General features: G+C 50.3%; 1 protein-coding gene across 3 annotated transcripts in view; it reads right to left on the minus strand.

Annotated features, from left to right (window-relative positions):
- Window positions 1–2,296, minus strand: part of PLA2G6 (phospholipase A2 group VI) — a 54,181-nt gene extending 51,885 nt beyond the window's left edge. Inside the window, exon 1 of one of the 3 annotated variants that reach the window (XM_021668732.2) lies at window positions 2,230–2,296. The gene's annotated coding sequence lies outside the window, so the exon portion shown is untranslated. The remainder of the gene's footprint in view (window positions 1–2,229) is intronic. The other 2 variants (XM_064368039.1, XM_064368040.1) reach the window with 2 other exon arrangements.
- Between the last annotated feature and the right edge of the window lie 18,495 nt (window positions 2,297–20,791).

Consider the following 20,791-nt stretch of genomic DNA (forward strand, 5'->3'; position numbering starts at 1 on the left):
TGAGTAAGCAACTAGATATTGGAGTCTATCATTCCAGGGAAAGGCCTGGACTGGACTACGATATAAATTTGTGGGTTGACAGAATAGAGACAGCACTTAAAGCCGTGAGACTGGATGAGATCACCATCCGAAAATGAGAAGAGACATGTAAGACCTGACCCTATTAAAATCCACTGTGAAAGACACAGAACATGTTCTCCCAAGGAGCCACCCTCTACTAAGTGAAGCTTTTTTTTTTTTTTTTTTTGAGACAGTCTTGCTCTGTCACCCAGACTGGAGTGCAATGGCATGATCTCAGCTCAGTGAAACCTCCTGCCAGGTTCAAGCAATTCTCCTGCCTCAGCCTCCCAAGTAGCTGGGATTCCAGGTGCACGCCCCCACGCCTGGCTAATTTTTTGTGTTTTAGTAGAGACAGGGTTTCACCGTGTTGCCCAGGCTGGTCTCGAACTGAGCTCAGGAAATCTGCCCGCCTCAGCCTCCCAAAGTGCTGAGATTACAGGCATGAGCCACCACACCTGGCCCAAAGTGAAGCTTATAGCACACTCTTCACTAAAGCCCTTGCCCCTTGCCTACCTAATTCCCCCAGCACAGACTCAATAGTTGTGTGCAGACACACACACACACACACACACAGAGTATTTAAATTCCTCCTTTCTGTATCTCTTAGTGATGCCATCCTGCTGAGTAAGAGGAAAACTCCCTTTTGGGGATGCTGTCATGTAACAAGAAAGTAACCCATGGAGGGGAGAAAAAGCGTCCTAAGCACTGAGACAACAGTAGCAAACCTTCCGCATCAGGGTGATCACACAGGCTCTGGTGCCAGATTCCAGCTTCAGCCTCATCAGTGTGACCTCAGGCAACTCATTCACCCTCTTTTTCTCATGTGAAGTGAGAATAACATTGACTACACTAAGAGTAGCCTAGAACAGCAGACAGTCCATAAATACTTGTTGGACAAATGATGAGTGAATGAATGCTAAAGATAACATATACAGAAGAGCCTGACTCACGGGGAGTGATCAACAAACACTGCCAAATGATGCACTGAAAGACAAGGGACCTCCTGCTCACCCTCCTCCCCTTGTCTTCTCATTCTATCCCTTTCCCTTTCCATTCTTCTCAATCCTGCCTATGACCCAACAGTAAAATCATGCATTTGTACAGGGCCATACTGGTTATAAAGCTTTGCCTTCTACATTTTCTCATTCAAATTATGAACCTCGTGGCAGCCTTATGAGGGCAGGAAGTACAGTCCCCCGTCACAGATGAGGAAACTGAGACTTGGACGGAAAACAGCTTCCAAACTCCAGGCAAAGACAGTAACAAAAACAATGCATTCAAACACAAAGCATTCGGTCCAAGGGTGGAGACTCAATGTTGCCAAACCAAACCTGCCTGACATCCTGCTGGGTGGGTAAGAGGCAGGTGAGGGAAAGACCCAGAAGCTAGGGGAGGTGTTTGTTTGGGGTCATGTGGGTAGCCCATTAAACCTATGGCCACAGATCCCCTTGCCCTGTGTCCTCCAGGTCCCACACCCACAGGCTTGCCCCTGGCCCAGTCACATGATCACCCGGGTCACATGCTCCCCGTCACCAGCTTCCAAGTCATCTGTGGAAGCAGGAGGTGGACAAAGGATTGGGGATGGGAGACTCTGGGGTGGCCAAGCTGAGGGGAAGGAGGGAGCATGTCGGGGGCAGATCTGGAGGCACGCGAGAGAGGAAGGGCAGGGAGGAAAGGCAGGAGAAGCGGGGAGTGAGAAATGGGTAAAGAGGCGCCACGAGGTGGAATGCAGAAAGAGGCGGAGGTGAAGTGGGGAGTCAAGTGAGTACTTAGACGAGTACAGGAAGGAAATGAGGACGACCAATGGGCCCAAAGAGGCGCTGAGAGGCGGGGAAAGAGAGACGGGCTGACTCGGGAAGTTAGGGATACTGAGGAAGACACACGGAGGAGACCAGGGTACAGGGGAGGAACTCAGGGTCGAAGCTCGGGTCCCTGGGGTCCACAAGTTCGAGATGAGACAAGGGCGATCTCGGGATGGGAGTTGGGGACGCTGGGGGGATGAAAAGATGGAAGCTGGCGGCACTTAGGGAGGGGTCAATGGAGGACATGCCTCAGAATCGGCGACACGAGGAAGATCCAAAGTAGGGCCCGGCGGAGACGTCGGAGTCCGGGGCGCCGAGGACGCTGGGGAAGGGAACCCAGGCCCCGCCCACCTGGGAGGTCACTCACCTCGGCTTACTCAGCACTTCTACTTCCTCCTACTTCGGCAAACAAATAAGCCTCGGGCCACGTGACGGCCTAATCGCCGCTCTCCACCAATCACTGGTGGCCCTGCCCCAGGCCTCCGCTAGGCTCCGCCCCGCGCCCGAGAACGGTGGGAGGCGGGGTCAGCCATTATTTTTTAACTGCCCAATGGAAAGGGCTCCCTTAGCCGAGGGAGGACGAGCTTTCGGCAGGAGCCAATCCTCGGCGGCGAGGCGCGGCCATGTCTGTGCGGGGCGGAAGATGCGCGTGGCGGTTCCTTGGCAGTCATGTTGATGAGGAGCAGGAGTCTCACCTGAGTCCGCCTTCCGCCTCTTAAAGCGGCGACAACCTGGAGTCTGAAGTTACTGTTAATGATTGCTCATAAAGATAAAAATAAAGGCAACAGAGGCATAGGGCATAACAAGGAGGAACCTGTTTTGATTTTGCCAGGTAGCCTCAAGCCAGGGTTGCCAGATGTAGCATATAAAAAATACAAGATATTCAGTTAAATTTGAATTTCAGCTAAATAGACAATAGTTTTTTTTTTCCTATAGAACAGAAATTGATTAGAACTTTTTTATTTTCACAACTAAGGCCAAACTCCCTAAGGAATTACCACATATGTCTCTTTTTATTTCTTTTTGAGAAAGTCTCACTCTGTCTCCCAGGCTGGAGTACAATGGCATGATCTCAGCTCACTGCAACCTCCGCTTCCCGGATTCAAGTGATTCTCCTGCCTCGGCCTCCCAAGTAGCTGGGCTTACAGGCATGCACTACCACAGCCAGCTAATTTTTGTATTTTTGGTAGAGACAGGGTTTCACCATGTTGGCCAGGCTGATCTTGAACTCCTGACCTCAAGTGATCTGCCCAGCTCGGCCTCCCAAAGTGCTGGGATTACAGGTGTGAGCCACCACGCCAGGCTGCTAAATTTTTAATGTAAGCAAAATATACTAAGTTTAGTATCGTGCTAGAAATGTATGCATTGTTGTCTGGCAACCCATCCTGAGCCAGTCTCAGGAAATACCTTAGCACTTTCAGTAACTTGGGCAAATGATCTTTGTGAACCTCAGACCCATTATCCAAGAAGTGGGCACCGTAATACAAGTGTGTTGTGACATCTAGAAGTAAATTAGTCCCCAGTCGTGCACATGGTGAGATTTCAATAAATGGCAGTTGTTAGGATTAATAATGCCAATAATGATGTATGTTGGAGAGAAGCCAGGAGGCTAGACTTTAGTCACACATCTGCATCGGACCGACCAGGTCATATCCTCTCTTTAGCCCATCGGCTTGGTTGCACCTTTTCTTTCCTTAATAATCCCCCAACCTGACCAGACGCAGTGGCTCACGCCTGTAATCCCACCACTTTGGGAGGCCGAAGCGGGCAGAGCATGAGGTCAGAAGATCAAGACCATCCTGGCTAACATGATGAAACTCTATCTCTATTAAAAATACAAAAAATTAGCCGGGCGTGGTGGCATGTGCCTGTAGTCCCAGCTACTCGGGAGGCTGAGGCAGGAGAATCGCTTGAACCCGGGAGGTGGAGGTTGCAGTGAGCCAGGATAGTGCCACTGCACTCCAGCCTGGGTGACAGAGGGAGACTCCATCTCAAATAATAATAATAATAATCACCCAACCCTAGATCTAGATGAATCTGCCAGACTGCTCTCTGTTTACGTGGGAAGTCTAGTTGCTGGTGTTATTCTTGTGAAAAGAAGTGTGTAGGCCGGGCGCGGTGACTCACATCTATATGCCCACCACTTTGGGAGGCTGAGGCAGGTCGATCACTTGAGGTCAGGAGTTTGAGACCAGCCTGGCCAACATGGTGAAACCCTGTCTTTACTAAAAATACAAATAATTAGCTAGGTGTGGTGGCCATAGCCTGTAATCACAGCTGCTCAGGAGGCTGAGGCAGGAGGATCACTTGAACCAGGGAGGCAGAAGTTGCAGTGAGCCAGGATCATGCAACTACACTCCAGCCTGGGTGACAGAGTGAGACTCTGTCTCAAAAAAAACATGTTTTCTCCTCAGTCCATCTGATATTAGTGCCTAGACCTGGCAGCCAATGCAACTTGTGCAAAGTTTAGTTAAGAATCTTCACAGGTTAATGAAATTAACCATCTTAGCATCCTCCTGTCCCCATTTTACAGGTAAGAAAACTGTTCCTTAAAGTAAGATTTAAATTTTGCTTCAGAGTTTCGGCTGGGCCAGGCCCGGTGGCTCACACTTGTAATCCAAGCACTTTGGGAAGCCAAGGAGGGAAGATCACTTGAGGTCAGGAGTACGAGACCAGCCTGACCAACATGGTGAAACCTTGTCTCTACTAAAAATACAAAATTAGCCAGGCAGGGTGGCACATGCCTGTAATTACAGCTACTAGGGAGGCTAAGGCAGGAGAATTGCTTGAACATGGGAGGCAGAGGTCGCAGTGAGCCAAGATCGCACAATTGCACTCCAGCCTGGGCAACAAGAGCGACACTCCGTCTCAAAAAAAAAAAAAAAAAAAAAAGTTTCAGCTTGGCTGGGCATGGTGGCTCAACCTGTAATCCCAACACTTTGGGAGGCCGAGGTGGGCAGATCACTTGAGCTCAGGAGTTCAAGACCAGCTTGTGTAACATGGAAAAACCTCGTCTCTACAGAAATATAAAAATTATCCAGATGTGGTAGTGCATGCCTTTGGTCCCAGCTACTGTGAGGAGGAGGCCAGGGGGTGGAGGATATAGTGAGCCAACATCACCTGCACTCCAGCCTGGGTGACAGAGCAAGACCATGTCTCAAAAAAAAAAATGAGTTTTAGTTTGAAGTGAAGAGAAAAGGATAAAGACTCAGAATTCTCATTGGAAATATCTGACCCTCCACACCCCAAACAAGCAAAATTAGAGAGATGGTTATCAGAGAGCTTGCAAAAGGCCATGCATTCCACCCACTGCCAAGCAATCTTTCCTGAGAAAACCCACAGGGGCAACATGAGGTGTCCCATTCTTCAACAAACACCCAACCTTGCATTCAGGATTTTGCAAAGCACATTTGGAAATGCAGACACACAGGTGAATCTCAAATGTGGAAAAGGGAAAAGGGCTGGGCAGGGTGGCTCACACCTATAATCACGACACTTTGGGAGGCCAAGGCGGGTGGATTACCTGAGGTCAGGAGTTCGAAATTAGTCTGACCAACATGGTGAAACCCCGTCTCTACTAAAAATACAAAAAAAAAAAAAAAAAAAAAATAGCCGGGCATGGTGGCGGGTGCCTGTAATCCCAGCTACTGGGAAGGCTGAGGCAGGAGGATCACTTGAATTCAGGAGGTGGAGGTTGCAGTGAGCCGAGATTGCACCACTGCACTCCAGCCTGGGGGACAGAGCGAGACTCTGTCTCATAAAATACATAAATTTTAAGAAGTAAAGTAAAATGCAGAAAAGGCCAAGGGAGGTTGGATCAATTGTTGGAAACACTTGAAGATCTATGGAAGACATTCACAAAACAGAATCTCAGTACCTGATGAAGTTAAATATCCCTTCCCTAGGTATTTCTGGTGGAAAACTATTTAATGAGTAGATAAATCAAAAGATGGAATAGAGCGGATTATTACGTAGAACTGAATGAGCAAGTAAAGGGATGGGGCAGGTAAGCACGAGGGAGTGTGTCCTGTAGTGCTAGCGGATGCAGCTGCGCAGTTGAAGTCAAAGAACTTCTCTTGAGGTGCTGTGCTAGGTTCCTCCCATAGAACATCAGGGAGCAGGGTGTCCGCCCTTTAAGAGCTCAGAGCACAGAGGATCAGACTAGACTAATCCCTTCCTTCAAGGAGCTAGATGAAAATCTAACTAACATGCTAACAGTGCAATTTTACACCTCTTCCTTTTTTTTTTTTTCCCCCAGAGACAGGGTCTCACTCTGTCACCCAAGCTGGAGTACAGTGGCATGATCTTAGCTCACTGCAACCTCCACCTCCTGGGTTCTAAGTGATTCTCTTGCCTCAGCCTCTGGAGTAGCTGCATTAAAGGCGCGTGCCACCACGCCTGGCTCATTTTTGCATTTTTAGTAGAGACGGGATTTCACCATGTGGGCCAGGCTGGTCTCGAACTCCTGACCTCAGGTGATCTGCCCGCCTCTGCCTCCCAAGTGTTGGGATCACAGGCATGAGCCACTGTGCCGGGCTGACATCTTACTTTTTGATACTTGCAACAGCCCTGTGATATGCTACTGTCACCTCCACTTTGTAGACGAAGAGACTGAGTTTCCGCAGGGGAAAGTTATCCCCAGAGTTGCCAATGAGAGGCGGTGCCAGTTGCCAGTGTCAGTGAGAGGCAGCACCAGAATCAGCACCCGTCTTGTCTTTCCTCTCTCCGAACTCTAGAAGCACCCATTATGTGCCAGGCGATGTTCTTGGTGCTAAGGAAACTGCAGTGAACAAAACAGACCAAAATCCCTGCCTTTGTGCTGCTCACATCCTGGTGGGAAAGACAGACACTAAACAAGATAGAGAGGGAAATAGAGTGTGTTCAGCGAATGTCTTTGAGTGAGGTGTCACGATGTCCGCATCGTACGCTCAGAGCACCTTAAGTGTGGAATCTGGGGTTGTGGAGTTGAATGCCTTTGCACTAGTCCTTCCATTATCTGTGTGTTTGAGCTTTTTTTTTTCCAGACAGGGTCTAGCTCTGTCACCCAGGCTGGAGTGCAGTGGGGTGACCTTGGCTGACTGCAACCTCCATGTCCTGGGCTCAAGCGATCCTCCTACCTCAGTCTTCTGACTAACTGGGACTACAGGTTCAGGCCACCATGCCTGCATAATTTTTTTTTTTTTTTTTTTTTTTTTTTTTTGAGACGGAGTTTCGCTCTTGATACCCAGGCTGGAGCGCAATGGCACGATCTCGGCTCACCGCAATCTCCGCCTCCTGGATTCAGGCAATTCTCCTGCCTCAGCCTCCTGAGTAGCTGGGATTACAGGCACGCGCCACCGTGCCCAGCTAATTTTTTGTATTAGTAGAGACGGGGTTTCACCATGTTGACCAGGATGGTCTCGATCTCTTGACCTCGTGATCCACCCGCCTCGGCCTCCCAAAGTGCTGGGATTACAGGCTTGAGCCACCGCGCCCGGCCCATAATTTTTTTTTCTTTTGGTAGAGTCTGGGTTTCGCCCTGTTGCCTAGGCTGGTCTCAAACTCCTGGCCTCAAGCAATCTGCCTGCCTCGGCCTCCCAAAGTGCTGGGATTAGAGGCATGAACCACCGTGCTTGGCCTGAACATTTTTATAATTAAAAAGTTGGAGGAGGCTGGGTGCAGTGGCTCATGCCTGTAATCCCAGCACTTTGGGAGGCCAAGGCAGGTAGATCATGAGGTGGCGAGATTGAGACCATCCTGACAAACATGGTGAAGACCTGCCTCTACTAAAAATACAAAAATTAGCTCGGCATGGTGGCATGTCCCTGTAATCCCAGCTACTCAGGAGGCTGAGGTAGGAGAATCGCTTGAACCAGGGAGTCGGAGATTGCAGTGAGCTGAGATCCTGCCACTGCACTCCAGCCTGGGTGACAGAGCAAGACTTCATCCCCCCTAAAAAAAAAAAAAACTAGCTGGGTGTGGCAGCTGGCACCTGTAATCCCAGCTACTTGGGAGGCTGAGGCAGGAGAATTGCTTGAAGCTGGGAGGCAGAGGCTGCAGTGAGCCAAGATCTTGCCACTACACTCCAACCTGGGCAACAGAAGGAGACTCCATCTCAAAAAAGCAAAACAACAATAAAAAAGAGTTGGAGGAATATATAGTGAGTTAGAGGTTAAGGAACGCTGGGGAGTGGACGCAGGAAGGAGAGACGAGGGAGGGTTGCAGTTGTAACTAGACTGGCCAGGAAAAGCGTGAGAAGGGAGATATTTAAATAAAGACCTGATGGAGGAGAAGGAGGGAGCTATGTGGACAACCTGGAAAAGAGTGTTCCAGATGGAGCAAGAACAACAACCCTGAGGCAGGAGCCCGCCTGGCTTGTTTTAGGAAAAGCAGGGAGGCTATCATAGCTTTGTACTGGAGTACAGAGAGCCAGCAGGGGTGTCGTAGGCAATGAGGCTGACGTTAAAAGGATATTGGGAGTCGGACTCGTAGGACACTGGAAACCACTTGAAGACTTTGGCTTTCATTTTCAGGGCAATAGGGAGCCATGAGAGGTTTTTGAGCAGAGGAGTGACCAGAATGAATTTACATTTTAGGAGCTTATGTCCGTTCTGTGAGAACAGACTCTAAGGGAGACCAGTGGGAGGCCATTGTAGAAATCCAGGTGAGAGACGATGGTCTGACCACCAGCCCATTTAACCATCACAGTCACAGGATCATGACAGTCCGGGTTTGCATTACGATAAAATACATAAGCCAGCCGGGCGCAGTGGCTCACGCCTGTAATCCCAGCACTTTGGGAGGCCAAGGCGGGCTGATCACGAGGTCAGGAGTTCAAGACCAGACTGGTCAACATAGTGAAACCCCGTCTCTACTAAAAATAGAAAAATTAGACAGGTGTGGTGGCGCGTACCTGTAGTCCCAGCTACTCTGGAGGCTGAGGCAGCAGAATTGCTTGAACCTGGGAGACAGAGGTTACAGTGAGCCGAGATCGTGCCACTGTACTCCAGCTGGGTGACAGAACAAGACTCCATCTCATTAAAAAATATATATATACGTAAGTCATTGCTAGAAGGCATTGTTGAACTCCTTCCCATGGGAAGCTTTGTGAGATTATTCTTGAGCAGAAGTGGGCAAACTATCCTGCCTGCCACCTGTTTCTGTAAACAAGTGTTGGAACACAGCCACACCATTTGTTTACATACATTTCTGCTTTCTGCAGTGGGAGAGTTGAGTAATCATGACAGATACCTCATGGCCCACAGAGCCTGAAATATTTCTCTCTGGCCCTTTACAGAAAAAGAAATTTACCCACCTCTGATCTTAAATTGGATGTCAAAGGTTAAATAGGAGTTTGCCGGCTGGATGAGGAAAGTGAGAACATTCTAGATGGAAGGAACTGTGTGGGCAAAGATCAATACTATGAGGTTGGGTGGATTGTTTGGGGACCTGCAAGGGACTGAGCACTGCTGAAACCTGGTGTGTGAACAGGAGAGCAGTCCCCAGAGGTCATCTAGAAAGAGTCTCCCTGTAATCCCAGCACTTTGGGGGCCCTAGGCAGGCAAATCATGGGGTCAGTTCGAGACGAGCCTGACCAACATGGTGAAACTCTGTCTCTACTGAAAATACAAAAAATTAGCTGAGTGTAGTAGCAGGCACCTGTAATCTCAGCTACTTGGGAAGCTGAGGCAGGAGAATCACTTGAACCCGGGAGGCAGAGGTTGCTGTGAGCTGAGATCGCGCTACTGCACTCCAGCTCAAGCAGCAGTGGGAGACTCCATTTCAAAAAAAAAAAAAGAGTTTTGAGTGCCAGGCCAAGGACAGAGACCTTGTCCTACAAGCAGTGGGTGCCCTGGAAGCTTGGGCCAGGAAGCAATTAGGACAAATCCTTCTGCTGCCATGGGAGAGGTGACAGGAGGGTGCAGAGGCCACAAGACAGCTGTGATGATTATGCCAATTACATGGCCTCCGACCTGATGAGGCAGACATTAGGGCTTGGGCCCTTCTCAGGAGGGGAGTGAGCTCCTCAGGAGGTGACCTTGAGCTGTGAGGCAGCAGCCACGTGTGTTCCCATCCCAAGGGCAAAAGCCAGGCCTGGTCAGGAAAGGCAGGATTTCCCTACTCTGCGGGGACTTCAGCCCAACTCAGGGGCTCACAGGACAGACTGCAGGCTGAGAAGAAGCTGGTTCTTAGGAATAGGGAACCAAGGAGCTTCACAAGGGAGCTGGCTTGAATCTGAGTCGTGAAGGATGATGAAGGATGGAGAAGGATGGAGAAGGACAATGAGGAACGGTGGGGGACAGTGGGGGATGGTGGGGGATGGTGGGGGATGGCAAGGAGTGGTGGGGGGTGGTGGGGGATGGTGGGGGACTGTGGGGAATGGTGGAGGATGGTGGGGAACGGTGGGAGATGGTGAGGGACAGTGGGGGACAAAGAGGGACAGTGGGGGCAGTGGAGGACGGTGGGGGATGGAGGGGGATGGAGGGAGATGGAGGGGGATGGAGGGGGATGGAGGGAGATGGAGGGGGATGGAGGGGGATGGTGGGGGATGGATGGGGACTGTGGGGGATGATGGGGGACTGTGGGGGATGATGGGGGACAGTGGGGGATGGAGGGGCATGGTGGGGGATGGTGGGGGATGATGGGGGACAGTGGGGGATGGAGGGGCATGGTGGGGGATGGTGGGGGACGGTGGGAGACTGTTGGGGATGGAGGGGGACAGAGGGGGATGGTAGGAGACTAAGGGCGACGGAGGAGGATGGTGGGGGATGGTGGGGACAAAGGGGGATGGTGGGGGATGGTGGGGGATGGAGGGAGATGGAGGGGGATGGAGGGGGATGGAGGGAGATGGAGGGGGATGGAGGGGGATGGTGGGGGATGGATGGGGACTGTGGGGGATGATGGGGGACTGTGGGGGATGATGGGGGACAGTGGGGGATGGAGGGGCATGGTGGGGGATGGTGGGGGATGATGGGGGACAGTGGGGGATGGAGGGGCATGGTGGGGGATGGTGGGGGACGGTGGGAGACTGTTGGGGATGGAGGGGGACAGAGGGGGATGGTAGGAGACTAAGGGCGACGGAGGAGGATGGTGGGGGATGGTGGGGACAAAGGGGGATGGTGGAGGATGGTGGGGGATGGAGGGGGATGGAGGGGGATGGTGGGGGATGGTGGGGGATGGTGGGGGATGGTGGGGGATGGTGGGGGATGGTGGGGGATGGGAGGATGGAGGGGAACGGAGGGATATGGAGGGGGACAGTGGAGAATGGAGAGGGATGGTGAAAGAGAGTGAAGGACGGTAAGGATTCGGAGAAGCTGAGCAGGGGTATTTCAGGCAAAGATGCAGAGTGTGTGCCAAGCCTCTCAGGATGGGGGCATCTAATGTGGAGTTTTTGTGGGTGGGAGTGTGCAGGCTCTTAATCCCTTTCTCCCTTCTCTTGTGCTTCCTTCTTGTCCTCATTTCTGTTTTATCAGCCATTAATTTTGAAGTACCTGCTATGTGTACATGTACACGGCCTTACTCTTTTTTTTTTTTTTTTTTTTTGAGTGTAGTGTCAAGATCTTGGCTCACTGCAACCTCCGCCTCCCGGGTTCAAGCGATTCTCCTGCCTCAGCCTCCAGAGTAGCTGGGACTACAGGTGCGAGCCACCACACCCATCTAATTTTTGTATTTTTAGTAGATACAGGGTTTTACCATGTTAGCCAGGATGGTCTCCATCTCTTGACCTCATGATTTGCCCACCTCAGCTTCCCAAAGTGCTGGGATCACAGGCGTGAGCCACTGCACCCGGCCAGCCTTACTCTTAGCGTGGAGACCCTAACAATATCTCTATTCTTGTCCTTAGAGTTCACAGTTTAATATAAACTTGGCTCAAATATACAGTTAAGCAGATTCATGTGATTCTCCTGCTTCATCCTCCTGAGTAGCTGGGATTACAGGCGCCCCACCATCACACTCAGCTAATTTTTGTATTTTTAGTAGATGTGGGGTTTCGCCATGTTGGCCAGGCTTGTCTCAAACTCCTGACCTCAAGCCATTCACTTACCTTGGCCTCCCAAAGTGCTGGGATTACAGGCATAATCCACTGTTCCCAGCCCCCACCTTTTTTTTTTTTTTTTCAATTAGATAGAGTCTCGCTGTATTACCCAGGCTGGAGTGCAGTGGCTCAAACATGGCTCACTGCAGCCTTGATTTCCTGGGCCCAAGCAATCCTCCCCAACCTCCCAAGTAGCTGGAACCACAGGAGAGGACTGCCACACTTGGCTAATTTTTAAAAAAAATTTTGTAGAGATGGGCCTTTCTATGTTGCCCCGGCTGGTCTTGAACTCCTGAGCTCAAGCAAAACTCCAGCCTTGGCCTCCTAAAGTACTGGTATTACAGGTGTGAACTGCCACGCCCAGCCCTGATGATCCTCTATGTCCCACAGGAGAAATTCTACTGTAAATCACACGTTCATGAGTAGGCTAAATCACAGTGCCCCAGGGATGCAAAGGTGATAAAGGAGGATTGCAGGGATCTCCAGAGAATCAATCCGTGTCTGGCTGCCCTGCCACAGCGTTATCCAGGGCATGAGGGCAGTCAGTGATATAAACACAGTCCCCATTGTCAGGGAGCCAAAGGACCTTGTAGATCGAGGTCCCCAACCTCTTCGGCACCAGGGACTGGTTTTGCGGAAGACAGTTTTTCCACAGAGCAGGGGGATGGTTTGGGGATGATTCCAGGGCATTACCTTTATTGTGCACTTTCCTTCCATTACAATTATATTGTAATACACAATGAAATAATCATACAACTCATCATAATGAGCCGGTCTCGGTGGCTCACGCCTATAATCCCAGCACTTTGGGAGGCCGAGGCAGGTGGATCACCTGAGATCAGGAGTTCGAGACCAGCCTGGCCAATGGGGTAAAACCCTGTCTCTACTAAAAATACAAAAATTAGCCAGGCGTAGTGGCACAAGCCTGTAATCCCAGCTACTCAGGAGGCTGAGACAGGAGAATCACCTGAACATGGGAAGCAGAGGTTGCAGTGAGCCAAGATTGCACCACCGCCCTCCAGCCTGGGCAACAGCGAGACTCTGTCTCAAAAAAAAAAAAAAAAGACTCATCATAATGTAGAACCAGTGGGAGTCCTGAGCTTGTTTTCCTGCAACTAGACGGGTCCCATCTGGGGGTGATGGGAGACAGTGACAGATTATCGGGCATTAGATTCTCCTAAAGAGCATACAACCAGCTGGGCGCAGTGGCTCACGCCTGTAATCCTAGCACTTTGGGAGGCTGAGGTGGGTGGACCACCTGAGGTCAGGAGTTCAAGACCAGCCTGGCCATCATGGTGAAACCCCACCTTTAAAAAAAAAAAAAAAGAGCATACAACCTCAATCCTTTGCATGCAAAGTCACAATAGGGTTTGCTCTCCTATGAGAGTCGAACGCCACTGCTGATCTGACAGCAAGTGGAGTTCAGGCGCAATGTGAGCGAGCCATGGGGAGGGCCTGTAAATATCCATGAAACTTCATTCACTGCCCCGCCTGCTGATCACCTCCTGCTGTACAGCCCCAGTTCCTAACAGGCCATCAAACCAGACCCAGGGGCTAGAGACCCCTGTTCTAAGAAACTAATAATACCCTCTTCCTTCCTCCCTTTCCTGCCACAGCCTGACCCTCTTATGTTAGCCTGGGACAAGGCCCAGTGGAACAGGGACAACTCCTCCATTCATCCCATTAACAGTAGTCAATTTCCTGGTGCAGGGCACAGTGGCTCACACCCGTAATCCCAGTACTTTGGGAAGCCCAGGCAGGCAAATCATTGAGGCCAGGAGTTCGAGGCCAGCCTAGCTCACAGAGTGAAATCCCATCTCTACTAAAAACAAAAAATTAGCCAGGCGTGATGACGCACACCTAATCTCAGCTACTTGGGAGGCTGAGGCATGAGAATCGCATGAACCTGGGAGGCAGAGGTTGCAGTGAGCTGAGATCACAACATTGCCCTCCAGCCTGTGTGACAGAACAGGACTCTGTCTCAAAAAAAAAGAAAAAAAAGACAAAAAACATCGCTCATATTCCTACTATATACCATGGTCCCAGCTAAGCACTGGAGACACAAAAATGAAATGATATCATCCTTGTCCTCAACGAGCAAGACAGCCATGAAGGCCGGGCGCAGTGGTTCACGCCTATAATCCCAGCACTTTGGGAGGCCGAGACAGGTGGATCACAAGGTCAAGAGATCGAGACCATCCTGGTCAACATGGTGAAACCCCGTCTCTACTAAAAATACAAAAATCAGCTGGGCATGGTGGCGCATGCCTGTAATCCCAGCTACTTGGGAGGCTGAGGCAGGAGAATTGCTTGAACCCAGGAGATGGAGGTTGCAGTGAGCCGAGATCGCGCCATTGCACTCCAGCCTGGGTAACAAAAGGGAAACTCCATCTCAGAAAAAAAAAGACAGCCATGAAGACGCGGAACACCGAGTCAGAGAGGAAAGTGGTATCATGAGGGAAGCACTGGTAGGTTTCCCACCTTGAACACAGGAACCCGAGTCAGCCTGGGAATGATCTGGGAAGCCTGCTGAAGGAAGTGACATCTGAGCTGGGGACTGAATGACAAGTAGGGGAGGGAGTTCCTGGGAGAAGGACCGGCAAGATTGAAAGCACGAAGCAGTAGAAGAGAATGATGGGTATGAGGACAGAGTTCACAGCGGCTGCAGCGCAGAGGAGGTGGCGGAAGCAGAGAGGCCAGATCTAGGAAGATCATGGAAAGAGTTTACACTTTGTCCTGACAGCAGCAGGGAGCCATGCATGGAAGGGTTGTGAGTAGAGGAGTGGGCTGGCCAAGTTTAGGTTTTAGAAAGGTCTCTCAAATTAGCTGGGCATGGTGGTGGGCACCTGTAGTCCCAGGAACTCGGGAGGCTGAGGCAGGAGAATCGCCTGAACCTAGGAGGCGGAGGTTGCAGTGAGCCGAGATCATGCCACTGCACTCTAGCCTTGTATACAGAGTGAGACTCCATCTCAAAAAAAAAAAAAAGAAAGAAAGAAAGGGGCCGGGTGCAGTGGCTCACGCCTGTAATCCCAGCACTTTGGGAGGCCAAGGCGAGTGGATCACAGGTCAGGAGTTCAAGACCAGCCTGACCAACATGATGAAACCCTGTCTCTACTAAAAATTCAAAAATTAGTTGGGCATGGTGACGTGTGTCTGTAATCCCAGCTACTCGGGAGGCTGAGGCAGGAGAATTCCTGTGAGGGGAAGGTTGCAGTGAGCGGAGATTATGCCACTGCATTCCAGCCTGGGCTACAGAGGAAGACAAAAGAAAGAAGGAAGGAATGAAGGGAGGGAGGGAGGGAGGGAGGGAGAGAAAGAGAAAAAGGAAGGAAGGAAGGAAAAGAAAGAGAAAGAAAGAAAGGTAGATAGATAGATCTCTCTATCCTCTGCATGGAGACTGAAGGCAGGGAGACCAGGCAGAAGGCTGCTGTAATCGTCCTGGAGCCAGATGCTGTGTTGAATGGAGGCCATGGCTGAGGGAAGAGAGAGAGAGAGGATAGAAAGAAGACAAGAAGATGAGATCACTGAAACCTGGTGACACATTGGCCGTGGGAGTAAGGGAGAGGGATGATGGCCTCGTTTCTCTCCAGGGTGACTGGGGAGGAGATGGTGTCATCAACCTGTTAGAGAAACGAGGTGGGGAGGGCGATGCAGAGCTCCACTTAGACAATGTGGGGTTAGACGTGCCAGGGAAGGGCAGGGGGAAATCCGTGTCATCCATGCCGTTGCTTAAGCAGATCTGGTCCATGAGAGGCCGTTGGGAGCCCAAAATAGAGATTTGGGAGTCAGCATCAGGTGGCACCTGAAATCTTGAGGCAGAGATAAGGTTCCCCAGGGATGAGAAAAGAGGCCAAAGCTCTGAGCCTCGCTAAGAATTAAGAGGCCAAGGCTGGGCGGGATGACTCACACCTGTAATCCCAGCACTTTGGGAGGCCAAGGTGGGTGGATCATGAGGTCAGGTGTTCAAGACCAGCCTGGACAAGATGGTGAAACCCTGTCTCTACTAAAAATACAAAAATTAGCTGGGCGTGGTGGTGGGCCCCTGTAATCCCAGCTACTCGGGAGGCCGAGGCAGGGAATTACTTGAACCCAGGAGGTGGAGGTCTCAGTGAGTCTACTAAAAATACAAAAATTAGCTGGGCGTGGTGGTGGGCCCCTGTAATCCCAGCTACTCGGGAGGCCGAGGCAGGGAATTACTTGAACCCAGAAGGTGGAGGTCTCAGTGAGCTGAGACTCAGCCTGGGCTACCGAGCGAGACTCTGTCTCAATAAAAAAAAAAAAAGGCCACGATGGAGGGCCAGGGATGAGGCTGAAAAGGTAGGAGGGAAATCCGAGCTTGAGAAGGCAAGGGAAGGTAGGCATGTCGCTGAATGCCTGTCTACTAAAAATACAAAAATTAGCTGGACATGGGGTGGCACCTGTAATCCTAGCTGCTCGGGAGCTGAGGCAGGAGAATTGCTTGAACCCGGGAGGTGGAGGTTGCAGTGAGCCAAGATCACACCATTGTACTCTAGCCTGGGTGACCAGAGCAAAACTTCAACTCAAAAAAAAGGGGAAAAAATTAAAAGGAAGGGAGACTGCAACACCATTGCATGCCATCAAAGGTCAAGACAGATTAGGGCTGAAATTGGACCTGGATTTAGCAACAAGAAGGTCACTGGGACCCCGGCCAGAGTCCCTTCAGAGGTGTCTTGAGGACAGCCCTCAGCCTGTGGGGGACTGGAAATGAGGCGCAGTGAGAGCTCAGAGGCAGTGAGTGGAGATGACTTGAGGTCTGGCCGTCAAGGGAAGAAAAAACAAGGGTGGGTGCATGGGGGCAGGGTGGAGTGAAAAAAGGTGGGGTTTAGGGGCGGCTGCTGGAGATGACAGCCACTTCGGGACATTTCAGTGCAGAGGGAGGGGATGGGGACTGGGGTGTGGGCATGGGAATTCTGGAAGGAGGAGAGGTGGGTTTGGAGCAAGACACAGGACAGCTTCTGAAGGGACTGGGAGGGCGAGGGAAGGGCAGACGCAGAGGGTCGAGTAGTGCTGGTCACATGGCACTTGCTTCCTCTCAAAGCGGCAGGAGAGCGGGTTTGATGCAGATGAGGATGAAGGCCTGTGGGTGAAGGAGAGAGGTGAGTACTCGAGAGATTCCTGGCAGCTCTGGCAACCTGGCTGTGACTGGAGAGGACGGCCTTGTCGTGACCGCAGCTGTCGCTGCGGTGGTGGTTGTGGTCGTGATGGTGATTTCTCTCCAGAAGCCCAGAGCAGCTGGCATGCAGGAGTGAAGGGGATGGAGTGGCAGTGCCCCGGTTATGGTTTTACAGGCTTGGCACAAAAGGACTCAGACCAGGGCTGGCACATCTCCTGGTATATTGAAGCTGTTGGGCGTGGGGAGGGGGAGGTTTTAGAAGGAAAATGATGGAGGACTGGGGAAAAATGGGAAGTACTTAGTTTCAGGTTCCTAAAATATCAGTTTGCAAACATAAAAATGTTTTATCTAAAATAGGCGAAGCACACGAACAAAAGAAGAAAAAACCCAACTGGAACAAATGGGAATGTATTCAAGCTCATTCCTATTCAGAGAAATGCAAATTTAAATACAATAATGTCATTTGCCTAGGAAATTAGCAGAGCTTAGACGATGAAAACTCCCAGTGCTGGTGAAGTGAAGATGAAACATTCATACTCACAGGGGGTGGGAAGGGCCCTTAGCAAACGGCTTCAGCCCTCCTAGCCTCAGTTTCCTCATCTATAAAGTGGGGGTGATATAGATACTTCATAGAATTTCAGCTCTTGGGCACATAAACATGATTCATAAACAATAATAACAGTAGGTACTGGATTGTCTGGATTTTTTTTTTTCTTTTTGAGACAGTCTTGCTCTGTCACCCAGGATGCAGTGCAATGAACGGTGAGATCTCAGCTCACTGCAACCCCCGCCGCCTGGGTTCAAGTGATTCTCCTGCCTCAGCCTCCTGAGTAGCTGGGGCTATAGGCTTGTGCCACCACACTGGGCTAATTTTTGTATCTTTGGTAGAGACCAGAGTTTCACCACGTTGGCCAGGCCGGTCTCGAACTCCTGGTCTCAAGTGATCAGCCTTAGCCTCCCAGCATCCTCTGGGATCGCAGAGGTAAGCCACTGCGGCCGACCTGGTTGTCTGGATTTGCTCAAACTTTTTTTCTCTCTGGACAATCACATCTCCAGCCCAGACTTAAGACCCTTGTATTTGCAGACAGTGGCTCCGGTCAGAGACACCCTCCACCAGGCCCTGCCTGGTTTGCCTTAGGATTGACAACGTAGGGGGAAAGGAAGAGGAAGACGAGGAGGGGGAGGGCACAGGGTTTCTCCAGGATCCCAGCTAGGGATGCCCATGAGGGGAAATGACATGTGCTCTAATTATCATCGACTCTGAAGTGGCCCACGTGAATTATATCGAATCTCTCCCTATCAAAACCCAGCAAGTCATTCTGGCAGAGGCAGCAGGAGAGAGTGCAGGGCTCGAGTCAGACCAGCCTGAGTTCAAGTCCTCTGCCAGGGACTAGTTGTGCAATACTGGGCACGTCTCCTCACCTGCCACAGTCTGGAACATGGCCGTGATAATACCTAAGTGCTAAGACGTGGAGAGGATTGAGGGCCACCTGATACGCAGCGGCACCACACCTGGCACCCAGAGTGTGCTCCCTGGGCAATTGGGGCACTGATTACTCTGTCCATTTCCTCTGCTTTTGGCACCAGGGACTCTTTCGTAGAGGACAGCTTTTCCACAGATGGGGTGGGGGTGAGGGTGGAGAGTGGGGAGTGTGGGTGGCAAATGGTTTTGGCATGAAACTATTTCAGTGGCCGGGCGCGGTGGCTCACGCCTATAATCCCAGCACTTTGGGAGGCTGAGGAGGGTGGATCACCTGAGGTAAGAAGTTGAAGACCAGCCTGGTCAACATGGCGAACCCCCACCTCTAGTTAAAATGCAAAAGTTAGCTGGACGTGGTGACCTGCGCCGGTAGTCCCAGCTACTTGAGGGAGGTTGAGGCATGAGAATCACTTGAACCCAAGAAGCGGAGGTTGCAGTGAGCCAAGATCTCGCCACGGTACTCCAGCCTGGAGGATAGAGCAAGACTCTCTTTCCAAAAAAAGAACAAAAAGAAACTCTTCCACCTCGGGTCATCAGGTAGTAGTTAGATTCTCACAAGGAGCACGCAGCCTGGATCCCTCATACGGGCAGTTCACAATAGGGTTCGAGCTCCTATTTGAGAATCTAAGGCTACCGCTGAGCTGACAGAAGGTGGAACTCAGACGGTGATGGTCACTCACCCCACCGCTCACCTGCTGTGTGGCTGCGTCGAACAGGCCACAGACCAACCGGCCTGTGGTTCGGGGACCCCTGCTCTAGAGGACTCCTCTCTCTAACCTGATATTATTAATCTTTTATTACATACTAAGCACTGTGCCAGAGGCTTATAAGTGCAAACATATTACATTGTTTCACAGCCCATAAAGGAGGCACTACCAGTAAGCCTGGTTTATAGAGGATGGAGCTGAGGTCAACTGGTGAGGGGTGGGGCCAGGATCTGAACCCCACAGGATGACTTGGGAGTCACTACTTTCAAAAAACAAGTGTGTGTGTGTGTGTGTGTGTGTGTGTGTGTGTGTGTGTGTTTGAGAGGGAGTTTTCCTCTGTTGCCCAGGCTGGAGTACAATGGCTTGATCTTGGCTCACTGCAACCTCTGCCTCCCAGGTTCAATGGATTCTCCTGCCTCAACCTCCTGAGTAGCTAGGATTATAGGCATGTGCCACAACACCCAGCTAACTTTTTTTTTTTTTTTTTAGTAGAGACAGGATTTCTCATGTTGGCCAGGCTGGTCTCGAACTCATGACCTCAACTGATCCACCTGCCTCGGTGTCCCAAAGTGCTGGGATTACAGGTGTGAGCCACCACGCCTGGCCACATTTTCTCTTCTTATAAGGACACCAGTCAGATTGGATCAGGGCCTACTGTAAATACTTTATTTTAATTTACTTACGCTTTTTAAAACCTTATCTCCAAATATAGTCACATTCTGAGGTTTTTAGGCATTAGGATTTCAATGTATACATTTTAACGTTGCGAAATTCTGCCTATAATGCTATGTATCTACATGTATTATTTTCAGAACCATGTCAGAGTAAATTGAAAACAGAGTAAATCACAAAAACTTACCTCTAAATAATTCATTGGGCTGGGCGCAGTGACTCACATCTGTAATCCCAGCTCTTCAGGAGACGGAGGCGGGCAGATCACCTGAGGTCAGGAGTTCAAGACCAGCCTGGCCAACATGGTAAAACCCCATCTCTACTAAAAATACAAATGGGCATGATGGTGGGTGCTTGTAAGCCCAGCTACTCAGGAGGCTGAGGCAGGAGAATCGCTTGAACCCGGGAGGCAGAGGTTGCAGTGAGCCAAGATCTCACTATTGCACTCTGGGTGACAGAGCAAGACTCCATCTCAAAAAAATAAATAAATAAATAAATACTCCAATGTGTATTTCCTAAAATCAAAGATATATTCTCTTCTATGACCACAGGACAAGCATGAGGTCAGGAAATTGGCATCGATACAATACTATTATCTCATCTACAAACTCCATGGCAATTTGCCCCTTACTGGTGATATTAACTTTGATCATTTAGTGAAGGTTGTGTCTGCCAAATTTCTCCACTGGAGAGTTATTATGTTTCCTTCCATAATTAATTATTGTTTTGTGGGGAAATAACTTGAAACTATGTAAATACTTTCTCATCAAGTTTTCATACTCATTGGTGATTCTTGCTGCAACCCATGATTATTATGGTAGCTGCCTGATGGTCATTTTCTTTTCTTTTCTTTTTCTTTTTCTTCCTCTTCTTTTTTTAATAGAGGCAGGATTTTGCCATATTGCCCAGGCTGGTCTCGAA

Source organism: Aotus nancymaae, unplaced genomic scaffold (genome assembly GCF_030222135.1).
Source record: "Aotus nancymaae isolate 86718 unplaced genomic scaffold, 86718_ANA_hifiasm-v0.15.2.pri h1tg000076l, whole genome shotgun sequence".
In the NCBI taxonomy this organism is placed as follows: Eukaryota; Metazoa; Chordata; class Mammalia; order Primates; family Aotidae; genus Aotus; species Aotus nancymaae.